At 46.0% G+C, this 19,032-nt stretch overlaps 6 non-coding genes across 6 annotated transcripts; all 6 read right to left on the bottom strand.

Moving 5' to 3' along the window:
• Window positions 1–3,721: 3,721 nt before the first annotated feature.
• TRNAL-CAG (transfer RNA leucine (anticodon CAG)) lies at window positions 3,722–3,804 on the bottom strand. The gene has a single exon. It is a non-coding gene; the product is annotated as a tRNA-Leu (tRNA).
• A 1,131-nt stretch (window positions 3,805–4,935) lies between these two features.
• Window positions 4,936–5,018, bottom strand: TRNAL-CAG (transfer RNA leucine (anticodon CAG)). The gene has a single exon. It is a non-coding gene; the product is annotated as a tRNA-Leu (tRNA).
• A 2,344-nt stretch (window positions 5,019–7,362) lies between these two features.
• Window positions 7,363–7,445, bottom strand: TRNAL-CAG (transfer RNA leucine (anticodon CAG)). The gene has a single exon. It is a non-coding gene; the product is annotated as a tRNA-Leu (tRNA).
• A 2,343-nt stretch (window positions 7,446–9,788) lies between these two features.
• Window positions 9,789–9,871, bottom strand: TRNAL-CAG (transfer RNA leucine (anticodon CAG)). The gene has a single exon. It is a non-coding gene; the product is annotated as a tRNA-Leu (tRNA).
• A 1,130-nt stretch (window positions 9,872–11,001) lies between these two features.
• Window positions 11,002–11,084, bottom strand: TRNAL-CAG (transfer RNA leucine (anticodon CAG)). Its single transcript has one exon. It is a non-coding gene; the product is annotated as a tRNA-Leu (tRNA).
• A 2,344-nt stretch (window positions 11,085–13,428) lies between these two features.
• On the bottom strand, window positions 13,429–13,511 carry TRNAL-CAG (transfer RNA leucine (anticodon CAG)). The gene has a single exon. It is a non-coding gene; the product is annotated as a tRNA-Leu (tRNA).
• Window positions 13,512–19,032: the final 5,521 nt, after the last annotated feature.

Here is a 19,032-nt window from a genome sequence, read left to right as displayed (position 1 = left end):
AACTGTTGACATTGTTTTTGATACGGGTGCTTGGGAAAAAAAAGTCCAAAAATGTATCCACCTCGCAAAAGACACTTGTCAGAAGGGGGATTCGAACCCACGCCTCCAAGGGAGGTTGCGACCTGAACGCTGCACCTTAGACCACTCGGCCATCCTGACACTCTTCACACCTCCCTCATGGCTCAATTTCGAGCGTATAAACCAAAATGAGTGCCATGTACTGAGTGAATGTTGTTTAATGTCCTCTGTATTTCAATTCCAGACCTTCCTGCTCAGGGAAACAGTGGGATCTGAAGCTGATGAAGGAGAGAGGATGGATCATCCTGACAGTGAATCCGGTGGTGACTGCTACTAATTCTCAATCATCGACTACATGGGGTGTGGACATGCAGAAGTTTGAGCCAGTGCACATGGCCGGTGGTGACTGCTACTAATTCTCAATCATCTACTACAAGGGGTGTGGACATGCAGAATTTGGAGCCAGTTCAAGATTCAGATCAGGAGGTGCCTGGCTCCATACCAATCAACTCAGTGCCTCTGAGACAAGGACTTGAACGGTACAGTTTGAGTCTTCGACCGCCATGCTCAACGCGACTGCAAGGATTCGGGGTGGATTGACTGAATGTGGCATTTCTTGTTGTGTACTATTCTTGTATACTGGATTAGTATAGTATCTTTTTTTTGAGCAGCTATGTTTGTTTTGTATTGGTTAAGGAGAAATGTTGTGTTCGTCATGGGCACGCCTATGATGCACACCAAGGGAGGTAGGGAGTGTTAGTCTCCCCCGAGTTTTGGAGTTGGATGGTAGGCGCGGTGACGTGGAACCGGAGAGAATAAAAGGCCAGGGAAGGTGTTCCTCGTGGCCAATGACTCTAAATTATTCTCTGTGTATTTATTAAAACTTATTTGCGAAACAGGCACTGTGTGTGCACGATGCAACACACCCCTCCCATGCCCAGAATACAGAAGTTAAAAACCAGCTGTGATTGGGACGCAGGGGACCCTGGTGCCACTGAACCTTCTGCACTGTGAACCTGCTGAACTATGGACAGCTGTGCTTTTGATATGTAGGGTCGAAACCTTTATCTCGGCCCCTCTTTCACCATTTGTTGAAGATGCTGTGATTTCCTGCTTTACCAATTTACTGCGATTTAGCCAACTTCAGGCAATTAGTGCAAGCAACGGACAATAGATCTTATCGATAATTTACAGAAACTGTTGCCATTGTTTTTGATAAGGGTGCTTGGAAAAAAAAGTCCAAAAATGTATCCACCTTGCAAAGACACTTGTCAGAAGAGGGGTTTGAACCCACGTCTCCAAGGAAGACTGTGACCTGAATGCAGCACCTTAGACCACCCGGCCATCCTGACACTCTTGACACCAGACTGATGGCTCAATTTCCAGCTTATAAACCAAAATGAGTGCCATGTACTGAGTGAATGTTATTTAATGTCCTCTGTATTTTCAATTCCAGACCTTCCTGCTCAGGGAAACAGTGGGATCTGAAGCTGATGAAGGAGAGAGGATGGACCATCCTGACAGTGGACCCTGTGGTGACTGCTACTAATTCTCAATCATCTACTACATGGGGTGTGGACTTGCAGAATTTTGAGCCAGTGCATATGGCCGGTGGTGACTGCTACTAATTCTCAATCATCTACTACAGGGGGTGTGGACATGCAGAATGTGGAGCCAGTTCAGGATTCAGATCAGGAGGTGCATGGCTCCATACCAATCAACTCAGTGCCTCTGAGACAAGGACTTGAACAGTACAGTTTGAGTCCTCGACCGCCATGCTCAACGCGGCTGCAAGGATTCGGGGTGGATTGACTGAATGTGGTATTTATTGTTGTGTACTATTCTCGTATACTGGATTAGTATAGTATCTTTTTTTTGAGCAGCTATGTTTGTTTTGTATTGGTTAAGGAGAAATGTTGTGTTCGTCATGGGCACGCCCATGATGCACACCAAGGGAGGTAGGGAGTGTTAGTCTCCCCCGAGTTTTGGAGTTGGATGGTAGGTGCGGTGATGTGGAATCGGAGAGAATTAAAGGTAGGGGAAGGTGTTCCTCGTGGCCAAAGACTCCATATTATTCTTTGTGTATTTATTAAAACTTCTATGCAAAACAGGCACTGTGTGTGCACGACGCGACACCCCCACCCCTCCCATCCCCTGAATACAGAAGTTAAAAACCAGCTCTGATTGGGACGCAGGGGACCCTGGAGCCACTGAACCTTCTGCACAGTGAACCTGCTGAACTATTGACAGCTGCACTTTTGATATGTAGGGTCGAAACCTTTATCTCGGCCCCTCTATCACGATTTGTAGAAGATGCTGTGATTTCCTGCTTTACCGATTTACTGCGATTTAGCCAACTTCAGGCAATTAGTGCAAGCAACGGAAAATAGATCTTATCGATAATTTACAGAAACTGTTGACATTGTTTTTGATAAGGGTGCTTGAAAAAAAAAAGTCCAAAAATGTATCCACCTCGCAAAAGACACTTGTCAGAAGAGTGGTTTGAAACCACGTCTCCAAGGGAGGCTGCAGCCTGAACGCAGCACCTTAGAGCACTCGGCCATCCTGACACTCTTCACACCACGCTCATGGCTCAATTTCGAGCGTATCAACCAAAATGAGTGCCATGTACTGAGTGAATGTTGTTTAATGTCCTCTGTATTTTCAATTCCAGACCTTCCTGCTCAGGGAAACAGTGGGATCTGAAGCTGATGAAGGAGAGAGGATGGATCATCCTGACAGTGAATCCGGTGGTGACTGCTACTAATTCTCAATCATCGACTACATGGGGTGTGGACATGCAGAAGATTGAGCCAGTGCACATGGCCGGTGGTGTGACTGCTACTTATTCTCAATCATCTACTACAAGGGGTGTGGACATGCAGAATTTGGAGCCAGTAAAAGATTCAGATCAGGAGGTGCCTGGCTCCATACCAATCAACTCAGTGCCTCTGAGACAAGGACTTGAACGGTACAGTTTGAGTCCTCGACCGCCATGCTCAACGCGGCTGCAAGGATTCGGGGTGGATTGACTGAATGTGGCATTTCTTGTTGTGTACTATTCTTGTATACTGGATTAGTATAGTATCTTTTTTTTGAGCAGCTATGTTTGTTTTGTATTGGTTAAGGAGAAATGTTGTGTTCGTCATGGGCACGCCTATGATGCACACCAAGGGAGGTAGGGAGTGTTAGTCTCCCCTGAGTTTTGGAGTTGGATGGTAGGCGCGGTGACGTGGAACCGGAGAGAATAAATGGTCAGGGAAGGTGTTCCTCGTGGCCAATGACTCTATATTATTCTCTGTGTATTTATTAAAACTTATCTGCGAAACAGGCACCGTGTGTGCACGATGCAACACACCCCTCCCATGCCCTGAATACAGAAGTTAAAATCCAGCTCTGATTGGGACGCAGGGGACCCTGGTGCCACTGAACCTTCTGCACTGTGAACCTGCTGAACTATTGACGGCTGCGCTCTTGATATGTAGGGTCGAAACCTTTATCTCTGCCCCTCTATCACGATTTGTTGAAGATGCTGTGATTTCCCGCTTTACCGATTTACTGCGATTTAGCCAACTTCAGGAAATTAGTGCAAGCAACGGACAATAGATCTTATAGATAATTTACAGAAACTGTTGACATTGTTTTTGATACGGTTGCTTGGAAAAAAAAAGTCAAAAAATGTATCCACCTCGCAAAAGACCCTTGTCAGAAGGGGGATTCGAACCCACGTCTCCAAAGGAGACTGCGACCTGAACGCAGCGCCTTAGACCACTCGGCCATCCCGACACTCGTGACACTGCACTGATGGCTCAATTTCCAGCTTATAAACCAAAATGAGTGCCATGTACTGAGTGAATGTTGTTTAATGTCCTCTGTATTTTCAATTCCAGACCTTCCTGCTCAGGGAAACAGTGGGATCTGAAGCTGATGAAGGAGAGAGGATGGATCATCCTGACAGTGGATCCGGTGGTGACTGCTACTAATTCTCAATCATCTACTACATGGGGTGTGGACATGCTGAATTTTGAGCCAGTGCACATGGCCGGTGGTGACTGCTACTAATTCTCAATCATCTACTACAGGGGGTGTGGACATGCAGAATTTGGAGCCAGTTCAAGATTCAGATCAGGAGGTGCCTGGCTCCATACCAATCAACTCAGTGCCTCTGAGACAAGGACTTGAACGCTACAGTTTGAGTCCTCGACCGCCATGCTCAACGCGGCTGCAAGGATTCGGGGTGGATTGACTGAATGTGGCATTTCTTGTTGTGTACTATTCTTGTATACTGGTTTAGTATAGTATTTTTTTTTTGAGCAGCTATGTTTGTTTTGTATTGGTTAAGGAGAAATGTTGTGTTCGTCATGGGCACGCCTATGATGCACACCAAGGGAGGTAGGGAGTGTTAGTCTCCCCCGAGTTTTGGAGTTGGATGGTAGGCGCGGTGACGTGGAACCGGAGAGAATAAAAGGTCAGGGAAGGTGTTCCTCGTGGCCAATGACTCTATATTATTCTCTGTGTATTTATTAAAACTTATTTGCGGAACAGGCTCTGTGTGTGCACGATGCAACACACCCCTCCCATGCCCTGAATACAGAAGTTAAAAACCAGCTGTGATTGGGACGCAGGGGACCCTGGTGCCACTGAACCTTCTGCACTGTGAACCTGCTGAACTATTGACAGCTGCGCTCTTGATATGTAGGGTCGAAACCTTTATCTCTGCCCCTCTATCACGATTTGTTGAAGATGCTGTGATTTCCCGCTTCACCGATTTACTGCGATTTAGCCAACTTCAGGAAATTAGTGCAAGCAACGGACAATAGATCTTATCGATAATTTACAGAAACTGTTGACATTGTTTTTGATACGGGTGCTTGGAAAAAAAAAGTCAAAAAATGTATCCACCTCGCAAAAGACACTTGTCAGAAGGGGGATTCGAACCCACGCCTCCAAAGGAGACTGCAACCTGAATGCAGCACCTTAGACCACTCGGCCATCCTGACACTCGTGACACTGCACTGATGGCTCAATTTCCAGCTTATAAACCAAAATGAGTGCCATGTACTGAGTGAATGTTCTTTAATGTCCTCTGTATTTTCAATTCCAGACCTTCCTGCTCAGGGAAACAGTGGGATCTGAAGCTGATGAAGGAGAGAGGATGGATCATCCTGACAGTGGATCCGGTGGTGACTGCTACTAATTCTCAATCATCTACTACATGGGGTGTGGACATGCTGAATTTTGAGCCAGTGCACATGGCCGGTGGTGACTGCTACTAATTCTCAATCATCTACTACAGGGGGTGTGGACATGCAGAATTTGGAGCCAGTTCAAGATTCAGATCAGGAGGTGCCTGGCTCCATACCAATCAACTCAGTGCCTCTGAGACAAGAACTTGAACTGTACAGTTTGACTCCTCGACCGCCATGCTCAACGCGGCTGCAAGGATTCGGGGTGGATTGACTGAATGTGGCATTTCTTGTTGTGTACTATTCTTGTATACTGGTTTAGTATAGTATCTTTTTTTTGAGCAGCTATGTTTGTTTTGTATTGGTTAAGGAGAAATGTTGTGTTCGTCATGGGCACGCCTATGATGCACACCAAGGGAGGTAGGGAGTATTAGTCTCCCCCCAGTTTTGGAGTTGGATGGTAGGCGCGGTGACGTGGAACCGGAGAGAATAAAAGGTCAGGGAAGGTGTTCCTCGTGGCCAATGACTCTATATTATTCTCTGTGTATTTATTAAAACTTATTTGCGAAACAGGCACTGTGTGTGCACGATGCAACACACCCCTCACATTCCCTGAATACAGAAGTTAAAAACCAGCTGTGATTGGGACGCAGGGGACCCTGGTGCCACTGAACCTTCTGCACTGTGAACCTGCTGAACTATTGACAGCTGTGCTTTTGATATGTAGGGTCAAAACCTTTATCTCGGCCCCTCTATCACGATTTGTTGAAGATGCTGTGATTTCCTGCTTTACCGATTTACTGCGATTTAGCCAACTTCAGGCAATTAGTGCAAGCAACGGAAAATAGATCTTATCGATAATTTACAGAAACTGTTGACATTGTTTTTGATACGGTGCTTGGAAAAAAAAAGTCCAAAAATGTATCCACCTCGCAAAAGACACTTGTCAGAAGGGGGATTTGAATCCACACCTCCAAGGGAGGCTGAGATCTGAATGCAGCGCCTTAGACCACTCGGCCATCCTGACACTCTTCACACCTCGCTCATGGCTCAATTTCGAGCGTATAAACCAAAATGAGTGCCATGTACTGAGTGAATGTTGTTTAATGTCCTCTGTATTTTCAATTCCAGACCTTCCTGCTCAGGGAAACAGTGGGATCTGAAGCTGATGAAGGAGAGAGGATGGATCATCCTGACAGTGAATCCGGTGGTGACTGCTACTAATTCTCAATCATCGACTACATGGGGTGTGGACATGCAGAAGTTTGAGCCAGTGCACATGGCCGGTGGTGACTGCTACTAATTCTCAATCATCTACTACAAGGGGTGTGGACATGCAGAATTTGGAGCCAGTTCAAGATTCAGATCAGGAGGTGCCTGGCTCCATACCAATCAACTCAGTGCCTCTGAGACAAGCACTTGAACGGTACAGTTTGAGTCCTCGACCGCCATGCTCAACGCGGCTGCAAGGATTCGGGGTGGATTGACTGAATGTGGCATTTCTTGTTGTGTACTATTCTTGTATACTGGATTAGTATAGTATCTTTTTTTTGAGCAGCTATGTTTGTTTTGTATTGGTTAAGGAGAAATGTTGTGTTCGTCATGGGCACGCCTATGATGCACACCAAGGAAGGTAGGGAGTGTTAGTCTCCCCCGAGTTTTGGAGTTGGATGGTAGGCGCGGTGACGTGGAACCGGAGAGAATGAAAGGTCAGGGAAGGTGTTCCTCGTGGCCAATGACTCTATATTATTCTCTGTGTATTTATTAAAACTTATCTGCGAAACAGGCACCGTGTGTGCACGATGCAACACACCCCTCCCATGCCCTGAATACAGAAGTTAAAAACCAGCTGTGATTGGGACGCAGGGGACCCTGGTGCCACTGAACCTTCTGCACTGTGAACCTGCTGAACTATTGACAGCTGCGCTCTTGATATGTAGGTTCGAAACCTTTATCTCTGCCCCTCTATCACGATTTGTTGAAGATGCTGTGATTTCCCGCTTTACCGATTTACTGCGATTTAGCCAACTTCAGGAAATTAGTGCAAGCAACGGACAATAGATCTTATCGATAATTTACAGAAACTGTTGACATTGTTTTTGATACGGGTGCTTGGAAAAAAAAAGTCCAAAAATGTATCCACCTCGCAAAAGACACTTGTCAGAAGTGGGATTCGAACCCACGCCTCCAAAGGAGACTGCGACCTGAACGCAGCGCCTTAGACCACTCGGCCATCCTGACACTCTTGACACTGCACTGATGGCTCAATTTCCAGCTTATAAACCAAAATGAGTGCCATGTACTGAGTGAATGTGTTTTAATGTCCTCTGTATTTTCAATTCCAGACCTTCCTGCTCAGGGAAACAGTGGGATCTGAAGCTGATGAAGGAGAGAGGATGGATCATCCTGACAGTGGATCCGGTGGTGACTGCTACTAATTCTCAATCATCTACTACATGGGGTGTGGACATGCTGAATTTTGAGCCAGTGCACATGGCCGGTGGTGACTGCTACTAATTCTCAATCATCTACTACAGGGGGTGTGGACATGCAGAATTTGGAGGCAGTTCAAGATTCAGATCAGGAGGTGCCTGGCTCCATACCAATCAACTCAGTGCCTCTGAGACAAGGACTTGAACGGTACAGTTTGAGTCCTCGACCGCCATGCTCAACGCGGCCGCAAGGATTCGGGGTGGATTGACTGAATGTGGCATTTCTTGTTGTGTACTATTCTTGTATACTGGTTTAGTATAGTATCTTTTTTTTGAGCAGCTATGTTTGTTTTATATTGGTTAAGGAGAAATGTTGTGTTCGTCATGGGCACGCCTATGATGCACACCAAGGGAGGTAGGGAGTGTTAGTCTCCCCCGAGTTTTGGAGTTGGATGGTAGGCGCGGTGACGTGGAACCGGAGAGAATAAAAGGTCAGGGAAGGTGTTCCCCCGTGGCCAATGACTCTATATTATTCTCTGTGTATTTATTAAAACTTATTTGCAAAACAGGCACTGTGTGTGCACGATGCAACACACCCCTCCCATGCCCTGAATACAGAAGTTAAAAACCAGCTGTGATTGGGACGCAGGGGACCCTGGTGCCACTGAACCTTCTGCACTGTGAACCTGCTGAACTATTGACAGCTGCGCTTTTGATATGTAGGGTCGAAACCTTTATCTCGGCCCCTCTATCACGATTTGTTGAAGATGCTGTGATTTCCTGCTTTACCGATTTACTGCGATTTAGCCAACTTCAGGCAATTAGTGCAAGCAACGGACAATAGATCTTATCGATAATTTACAGAAACTGTTGACATTGTTTTTGATACGGGTGCTTGGAAAAAAAAAGTCCAAAAATGTATCCACCTCGCAAAAGACACTTGTCAGAAGGGGGATTCGAACCCACGCCTCCAAAGGAGACTGCGACCTGAACGCAGCGCCTTAGACGACTCGGCCATCCTGACACTCTTGACACTGCACTGATGGCTCAATTTCCAGCTTATAAACCAAAATGAGTGCCATGTACTGAGTGAATGTTGTTTAATGTCCTCTGTATTTTCAATTCCAGACCTTCCTGCTCAGGGAAACAGTGGGATCTGAAGCTGATGAAGGAGAGAGGATGGATCATCCTGACAGTGGATCCGGTGGTGACTGCTACTAATTCTCAATCATCTACTACATGGGGTGTGGACATGCTGAATTTTGAGCCAGTGCACATTGCTGGTGGTGACTGCTACTAATTCTCAATGATCTACTACAGGGGGTGTGGACATGCAGAATTTGGAGCCAGTTCAAGATTCAGATCAGGAGGTGCCTGGCTCCATACCAATCAACTCAGTGCCTGAGACAAGGACTTGAACGGTACAGTTTGAGTCCTCGACCGCCATGCTCAACGCGGCTGCAAGGATTCGGGGTGGATTGACTGAATGTGGCATTTCTTGTTGTGTACTATTCTTGTATACTGGTTTAGTATAGTATCTTTTTTTTGAGCAGCTATGTTTGTTTTGTATTGGTTAAGGAGAAATGTTGTGTTCGTCATGGGCACGCCTATGATGCACACCAAGGGAGGTAGGGAGTGTTAGTCTTCCCCGAGTTTTGGAGTTGGATGGTAGGCGCGGTGACGTGGAACTGGAGAGAATAAAAGGTCAGGGAAGGTGTTCCTCGTGGCCAATGACTCTATATTATTCTCTGTGTATTTATTAAAACTTATTTGCAAAACAGGCACTGTGTGTGTACGATGCAACACACCCCTCCCATGCCCTGAATACAGAAGTTAAAAACCAGCTGTGATTGGGACGCAGGGGACCCTGGTGCCACTGAACCTTCTGCACTGTGAACCTGCTGAACTATTGACAGCTGCGCTTTTGATATGTAGGGTCGAAACCTTTATCTCGGCCCCTCTATCACGATTTGTTGAAGATGCTGTGATTTCCTGCTTTACCGATTTACTGCGATTTAGCCAACTTCAGGCAATTAGTGCAAGCAACGGAAAATAGATCTTATCGATAATTTACAGAAACTGTTGACATTGTTTTTGATACGGTGCTTGGGAAAAAAAAGTCCAAAAATGTATCCACCTCGCAAAATACACTTGTCAGAAGTGGGATTTGAACCCACACCTCCAAGGGAGGCTGCGACCTGAACGCAGCGCCTTAGACCACTCGGCCATCCTGACACTCTTCACACCTCCCTCATGGCTCAATTTTGAGCGTATAAAGCAAAATGAGTGCCATGTACTGAGTGAATGTTGTTTAATGTCCTCTGTATTTTCAATTCCAGACCTTCCTGCTCAGGGAAACAGTGGGATCTAAAGCTGATGAAGGAGAGAGGATGGATCATCCTGACAGTGAATCCGGTGGTGACTGCTACTAATTCGCAATCATCGACTACATGGGGTGTGGACATGCAGAAGTTTGAGCCAGTGCACATGGCCGGTGGTGACTGCTACTAATTCTCAATCATCTACTACAAGGGGTGTGGACATGCAGAATTTGGAGCCAGTTCAAGATTCAGATCAGGAGGTGCCTGGCTCCATACCAATCAACTCAGTGCCTCTGAGACAAGGACTTGAACGGTACAGTTTGAGTCCTCGACCGCTATGCTCAACGCGGCTGCAAGGATTCGGGGTGGATTGACTGAATGTGGCATTTCTTGTTGTGTACTATTCTTGTATACTGGATTAGTAAAGTATCTTTTTTTTAGCAGCTATGTTTGTTTTGTATTGGTTAAGGAGAAATGTTGTGTTCGTCATGGGCACGCCTATGATGCACACCAAGGGAGGTAGGGAGTGTTAGTCTCCCCCGAGTTTCGGAGTTGGATGGTAGGCGCGGTGACGTGGAACCGGAGAGAATAAAAGGTCAGGGAAGGTGTTCCTCGTGGCCAATGACTCTGTATTATTCTCTGTGTATTTATTAAAACTTATCTGCGAAACAGGCACCGTGTGTGCACGATGCAACACACCCCTCCCATGCCCTCAATAAAGAAGTTAAAAACCAGCTGTGATTGGGACGCAGGGGACCCTGGTGCCACTGAACCTTCTGCACTGTGAACCTGCTGAACTATTGACAGCTGCGCTCTTGATATGTAGGGTCGAAACCTTTATCTCTGCCCCTCTATCACGATTTGTTGAAGATGCTGTGATTTCCCGCTTTACCTATTTACTGCGATTTAGCCAACTTCAGGAAATTAGTGCAAGCAACGGACAATAGATCTTATCGATAATTTACAGAAACTGTTGACATTGTTTTTGATACGGGTGCTTGGAAAAAAAAAGTCCAAAAATGTATCCACCTCGCAAGAGACACTTGTCAGAAGTGGGATTCGAACCCACGTCTCCAAAGGAGACTGCGACCTGAACGCAGCGCCTTAGACCACTCGGCCATCCTGACACTCTTGACACTGCACTGATGGCTCAATTTCCAGCTTATAAACCAAAATGAGTGCCATGTACTGAGTGAATGTTGTTTAATGTCCTCTGTATTTTCAATTCCAGACCTTCCTGCTCAGGGAAACAGTGGGATCTGAAGCTGATGAAGGAGAGAGGATGGATCATCCTGACAGTGGATCCGGTGGTGACTGCTACTAATTCTCAATCATCTACTACATGGGGTGTGGACATGCTGAATTTTGAGCCAGTGCACATGGCCGGTGGCGACTGCTACTAATTCTCAATCATCTACTACAGGGGGTGTGGACATGCAGAATTTGGAGCCAGTTCAAGATTCAGATCAGGAGGTGCCTGGCTCCATACCAATCAACTCAGTGCCTCTGAGACAAGGACTTGAACGGTACAGTTTGAGTCCTCGACCGCCATGCTCAACGCGGCTGCAAGGATTTGGGGTGGATTGACTGAATGTGGCATTTCTTGTTGTGTACTATTCTTGTACACTGGTTTAGTATAGTATCTTTTTTTTGAGCAGCTATGTTGTTTTTGTATTGGTTAAGGAGAAATGTTGTGTTCGTCATGGGCACGCCTATGATGCACACCAAGGGAGGTAGGGAGTGTTAGTCTCCCCTGAGTTTTAGAGTTGGATGGTAGGCGCGGTGACGTGGAACCGGAGAGAATAAATGGTCAGGGAAGGTGTTCCTCGTGGCCAATGACTCTATATTATTCTCTGTGTATTTAATAAAACTTATCTGCGAAACAGGCACCGTGTGTGCACGATGCAACACACCCCTCCCATCCCCTGAATACAGAAGTTAAAAACCAGCTGTGATTGGGACGCAGGGGACCCTGGTGCCACTGAACCTTCTTCACTGTGAACCTGCTGAACTATTGACAGCTGCGCTTTTGATATGTAGGATCGAAACCTTTATCTCTGCCCCTCTATCACGATTTGTTGAAGATGCTGTGATTTCCTGCTTTACCGATTTACTGCGATTTAGCCAACTTCAGGCAATTAGTGCAAGCAAAGGAAAATAGATCTTATCGATAATTTACAGAAACTGTTGACATTGTTTTTGATACGGTGCTTGGGAAAAAAAAGTCCAAAAATGTATCCACCTCGCAAAATACACTTTTCAGAAGTGGGATTTGAATCCACACCTCCAAGGGAGGCTGCGATCTGAACGCAGCGCCTTAGACCACTCGGCCATCCTGACACTCTTCACACCTCGCTCATGGCTCAATTTCGAGCGTATAAACCAAAATGTGTGCCATGTACTGAGTGAATGTTGTTTAATGTCCTCTGTATTTTCAATTCCAGACCTTCCTGCTCAGGGAAACAGTGGGATCTGAAGCTGATGAAGGAGAGAGGATGGATCATCCTGACAGTGAATCCGGTGGTGACTGCTACTAATTCTCAATCATCGACTACATGGGGTGTGGACATGCAGAAGTTTGAGCCAGTGCACATGGCCGGTGGTGACTGCTACTAATTCTCAATCATCTACTACAAGGGGTGTGGACATGCAGAATTTGGAGCCAGTTCAAGATTCAGATCAGGAGGTGCCTGGCTCCATACCAATCAACTCAGTGCCTCTGAGACAAGGACTTGAACGGTACAGTTTGAGTCCTCGACCGCCATGCTCAACGCGGCTGCAAGGATTCGGGGTGGATTGACTGAATGTGGCATTTCTTGTTGTGTACTATTATTTTATACTGGATTAGTATAGTATCTTTTTTTTGAGCAGCTATGTTTGTTTTGTATTGGTTAAGGAGAAATGTTGTGTTCGTCATGGGCACGCCTATGATGCACACCAAGGAAGGTAGGGAGTGTTAGTCTCCCCCGAGTTTTGGAGTTGGATGGTAGGTGCGGTGACGTGGAACCGGAGAGAATAAAAGGTCAGGGAAGGTGTTCCTCGTGGCCAATGACTCTGTATTATTCTCTGTGTATTTATTAAAACTTATCTGCGAAACAGGCACCGTGTGTGCACGATGCAACACACCCCTCCCATGCCCTCAATAAAGAAGTTAAAAACCAGCTGTGATTGGGACGCAGGGGACCCTGGTGCCACTGAACCTTCTGCACTGTGAACCTGCTGAACTATTGACAGCTGCGCTCTTGATATGTAGGGTCGAAACCTTTATCTCTGCCCCTCTATCACGATTTGTTGAAGATGCTGTGATTTCCCGCTTTACCTATTTACTGCGATTTAGCCAACTTCAGGAAATTAGTGCAAGCAACGGACAATAGATCTTATCGATAATTTACAGAAACTGTTGACATTGTTTTTGATACGGGTGCTTGGAAAAAAAAAGTCCAAAAATGTATCCACCTCGCAAAAGACACTTGTCAGAAGTGGGATTCGAACCCACGCCTCCAACGGAGACTGCGACCTGAACGCAGCGCCTTAGACCACTCGGCCATCCTGACACTCTTGACACTGCACTGATGGCTCAATTTCCAGCTTATAAACCAAAATGAGTGCCATGTACTGAGTGAATGTTGTTTAATGTCCTCTGTATTTTCAATTCCAGACCTTCCTGCTCAGGGAAACAGTGGGATCTGAAGCTGATGAAGGAGAGAGGATGGATCATCCTGACAGTGGATCCGGTGGTGACTGCTACTAATTCTCAATCATCTACTACATGGGGTGTGGACATGCTGAATTTTAAGCCAGTGCACATGGCCGGTGGCGACTGCTACTAATTCTCAATCATCTACTACAGGGGGTGTGGACATGCAGAATTTGGAGCCAGTTCAAGATTCAGATCAGGAGGTGCCTGGCTCCATACCAATCAACTCAGTGCCTCTGAGACAAGGACTTGAACTGTGCAGTTTGAGTCCTCGACCGCCATGCTCAACGCGGCTGCAAGGATCCGGGGTGGATTAACTGAATGTGGCATTTCTTGTTGTGTACTATTCTTGTATACTGGTTTAGTATAGTATCTTTTTTTTTAGCAGCTATGTTTGTTTTGTATTGGTTAAGGAGAAATGTTGTGTTCGTCATGGGCACGCCTATGATGCACACCAAGGGAGGTAGGGAGTGTTAGTCTCCCCCGAGTTTTGGAGTTGGATGGTAGGCGCGGTGACGTGGAACTGGAGAGAATAAAAGGTCAGGGAAGGTGTTCCTCGTGGCCAATGACTCTATATTATTCTCTGTGTATTTATTAAAACTTATTTGCAAAACAGGCACTGTGTGTGCACGATGCAACACACCCCTCCCATGCCCTGAATACAGAAGTTAAAAACAAGCTGTGATTGGGACGCAGGGGACCCTGGTGCCACTGAACCTTCTGCACTGTGAACCTGCTGAACTATGGACAGCTGTGCTTTTGATATGTAGGGTCGAAACCTTTATCTTGGCCCCTCTATCACCATTTGTTGAAGATGCTGTGATTTCCTGCTTTACCGATTTACTGCGATTTAGCCAACTTCAGGCAATTAGTGCAAGCAACGGACAATAGATCTTATCGATAATTTACAGAAACTGTTGCCATTGTTTTTGATAAGGGTGCTTGGAAAAAAAAGTCCAAAAATGTATCCACCTTGCAAAGACACTTGTCAGAAGAGGGGTTTGAACCCATGTCTCCAAGGAAGACTGTGACCTGAATGCAGCACCTTAGACCACCCGGCCATCCTGACTCTCTCGACACCAGACTGATGGCTCAATTTTCAGCTTATAAACCAAAATGAGTGCCATGTACTGAGTGAATGTTATTTAATGTACTCTGTATTTTCAATTCCAGACCTTCCTGCTCAGGGAAACAGTGGGATCTGAAGCTGATGAAGGAGAGAGGATGGACCATCCTGACAGTGGACCCTGTGGTGACTGCTACTAATTCTCAATCATCTACTACATGGGGTATGGACTTGCAGAATTTTGAGCCAGTGCATATGGCCAGTCGTGACTGCTACTAATTCTCCATCATCTACTACAGGGGGTGTGGACATGCAGAATTTGGAGCCAGTTCAAGATTCAGATCAGGAGGTGCCTGGCTCCATACCAATCAACTCAGTGCCTCTGAGACAAGGACTTGAACGGTACAGTTTGAGTCCTCGACCGCCATGCTCAACGCGGCTGCAAGGATTCGGGGTGGATTGACTGAATGTGGCATTTCTTGTTGCGTACTCTTCTTGTATACTGGTTTAGTATAGTATCTTTTTTTTGAGCAGCTATGTTTGTTTTGTATTGGTTAAGGAGAAATGTTGTGTTCGTCATGGGCACGCCTATGATGCTCACCAAGGGAGGTAGGGAGTGTTAGTCTCCCCCGAGTTTTGGAGTTGGATGGTAGGCGCGGTGACGTGGAACCGGAGAGAATAAAAGGTCAGGGAAGGTGTTCCTCGTGGCCAATGACTCTATATTATTCTCTGTGTATTTATTAAAACTTATTTGCGAAACAGGCACTGTGTGTGCACGATGCAACACACCCCTACCATGCCCTGAATACAGAAGTTAAAAACCAGCTGTGATTGGGACGCAGGGGACCCTGGTGCCACTGAACCTTCTGCACTGTGAACCTGCTGAACTATTGACAGCTGTGCTTTTGATATGTAGGGTCGAAACCTTTATCTCGGCCCCTCTATCACGATTTGTTGAAGATGCTGTGATTTCCTGCTTTACCGATTTACTGCGATTTAGCCAACTTCAGGCAATTAGTGCAAACAACGGACAATAGATCTTATCGATAATTTACAGAAACTGTTGACATTGTTTTTGATAAGGGTGCTTGGAAAAAAAAAGTCAAAAAATGTATCCACCTCGCAAAAGACACTTGTCAGAAGAGGGGTTTGAACCAACGTCTCCAAGGGAGACTGTGACCTGAATGCAGCACCTTAGACCACCCGGCCATCCTGACACTCTTGACACCAGACTGATGGCTCAATTTCCAGCTTATAAACCAAAATGAGTGCCATGTACTGAGTGAATTTTATTTAAAGTCCTCTGTATTTTCAATTCCAGACCTTCCTGCTCAGGGAAACAGTGGGATCTGAAGCTGATGAAGGAGAGAGGATGGATCATCCTGACAGTGGACCCTGTGGTGACTGCTACTAATTCTCAATCATCTACTACATGGGGTGTGGACTTGCAGAATTTTGAGCCAGTGCATATGGCCTGTGGTGACTGCTACTAATTCTCAATCATCTACTACAGGGGGTGTGGACATGCAGAATTTGGAGCCAGTTCAAGATTCAGATCAGGAGGTGCCTGGCTCCATACCAATCAACTCAGTGCCTCTGAGACAAGGACTTGAAGGGTACAATTTGAGTCCTCGACCGCCATGCTCAACGCGGCTGCAAGGATTCAGGGTGGATTGACTGAATGTGGTATTTATTGTTGTGTACTATTCTTGTATACTGGATTAGTATAGAATCTTTTTTTTGAGCAGCTATGTTTGTTTTGTATTGGTTAAGGAGAAATGTTGTGTTCGTCATGGGCACGCCCATGATGCACACCAAGGGAGATAGGGAGTGTTAGTCTCCCCCGAGTTTTAGAGTTGGATGGTAGGTGCGGTGATGTGGAATCGGAGAGAATAAAAGGTAGGGGAAGGTGTTCCTCGTGGCTAAAGACTCCATATTATTCTTTGTGTATTTATTAAAACTTCTCTGCAAAACAGGCACTGTGTGTGCACGACGCAACACCCCCACCTCTCCCATCCCCTGAATACAGAAGTTAAAAACCAGCTGTGATTGGGACGCAGGGGACCCTGGTGCCACTGAACCTTCTGCACTGTGAACCTGCTGAACTATTGACAGCTGTGCTTTTGATATGTAGGGTCGAAACCTTTATCTCGGCCCCTCTATCATGATTTGTTGAAGATGCTGTGATTTCCTGCTTTACCGATTTACTGCGATTTAGCCAACTTCAGGCAATTAGTGCAAGCAACGGAAAATAGATCTTATCGATAATTTACAGAAACTGTTGACATTGTTTTTGATACAGTGCTTGGGAAAAAAATTCCAAAAATGTATCCACCTTGCAAAATACACTTGTCAGAAGTGGGATTTGAACCCACATCTTCAAGGGAGGCTGCAATCTGAACGCAGCGCCTTAGACCACTCGGCCATCCTGACACGCTTCACACCTCGCTTATGGCTCAATTTCGAGCGTATAAACCAAAATGAGTGCCATGTACTGAGTGAATGTTGTTTAATGTCCTCTGTATTTTCAATTCCAGACCTTCCTGCTCAGGGAAACAGTGGGATCTGAAGCTGATGAAGGAGAGAGGATGGATCATCCTGACAGTGAATCCAGTGGTGACTGCTACTAATTCTCAATCATCGACTACATGGGGTGTGGACATGCAGAAGTTTGAGCCAGTGCACATGGCCGGTGGTGACTGCTACTAATTCTCAATCATCTACTACAAGGGGTGTGGACATGCAGAATTTGGAGCCAGTTCAAGATTCAGATCAGGAGGTGCCTGGCTCCATACCAATCAACTCAGTGCCTCTGAGACAAGGACTTGAACGGTACAGTTTGAGTCCTCGACCGCCATGCTCAACGCGGCTGCAAGGATTCGGGGTGGATTGACTGAATGTGGCATTTCTTGTTGTGTACTCTTCTTGTATACTGGTTTAGTATAGTATCTTTTTTTTGAGCAGCTATGTTTGTTTTGTATTGGTTAAGGAGAAATGTTGTGTTCGTCATGGGCACGCCTATGATGCTCACCAAGGGAGATAGGGAGTGTTAGTCTCCCCCGAGTTTTGGAGTTGGATGGTAGGCGCGGTGACGTGGAACCAGAGAGAATAAAAGGTCAGGGAAGGTGTTCCTCGTGGCCAATGACTCTATATTATTCTCTGTGTATTTATTAAAACTTATTTGCGAAACAGGCACTGTCTGTGCACGATGCAACACACCCCTCCCATGCCCTGAATACAGAAGTTAAAAACCAGCTGTGATTGGGACCAAGGGGACCCTGGTGCCACTGAACCTTCTGCACTGTGAACCTGCTGAACTATTGACAGCTGTGCTTTTGATATGTAGGGTCGAAACCTTTATCTCGGCCCCTCTATCACGATTTGTTGAAGATGCTGTGATTTCCTGCTTTACCGATTTACTGCGATTTAGCCAACTTCAGGCAATTAGTGCAAACAACGGACAATAGATCTTATCGATAATTTACAGAAACTGTTGACATTGTTTTTGATAAGGGTGCTTGGAAAAAAAAAGTCAAAAAATGTATCCACCTCGCAAAAGACACTTGTCAGAAGAGGGGTTTGAACCAACGTCTCCAAGGGAGACTGTGACCTGAATGCAGCACCTTAGACCACCCGGCCATCCTGACACTCTTGACACCAGACTGATGGCTCAATTTCCAGCTTATAAACCAAAATGAGTGCCATGTACTGAGTGAATTTTATTTAATGTCCTCTGTATTTTCAATTCCAGACCTTCCTGCTCAGGGAAACAGTGGGATCTGAAGCTGATGAAGGAGAGAGGATGGATCATCCTGACAGTGGACCCTGTGGTGACTGCTACTAATTCTCAATCATCTACTACATGGGGTGTGGACTTGCAGAATTTTGAGCCAGTGCATATGGCCTGTGGTGACTGCTACTAATTCTCAATCATCTACTACAGGGGGTGTGGACATGCAGAATTTGGAGCCAGTTCAAGATTCAGATCAGGAGGTGCCTGGCTCCATACCAATCAACTCAGTGCCTCTGAGACAAGGACTTGAAGGGTACAATTTGAGTCCTCGACCGCCATGCTCAACGCGGCTGCAAGGATTCAGGGTGGATTGACTGAATGTGGTATTTATTGTTGTGTACTATTCTTGTATACTGGATTAGTATAGTATCTTTTTTTTGAGCAGCTATGTTTGTTTTGTATTGGTTAAGGAGAAATGTTGTGTTCGTCATGGGCACGCCCATGATGCACACCAAGGGAGATAGGGAGTGTTAGTCTCCCCCGAGTTTTAGAGTTGGATGGTAGGTGCGGTGATGTGGA

This window comes from Pleurodeles waltl, unplaced genomic scaffold (assembly GCF_031143425.1).
Source record: "Pleurodeles waltl isolate 20211129_DDA unplaced genomic scaffold, aPleWal1.hap1.20221129 scaffold_39, whole genome shotgun sequence".
In the NCBI taxonomy this organism is placed as follows: Eukaryota; Metazoa; Chordata; class Amphibia; order Caudata; family Salamandridae; genus Pleurodeles; species Pleurodeles waltl.
Note: the sequence above shows the minus strand (reverse complement) of the source record. Positions and strands in the feature narration are given on the sequence as shown.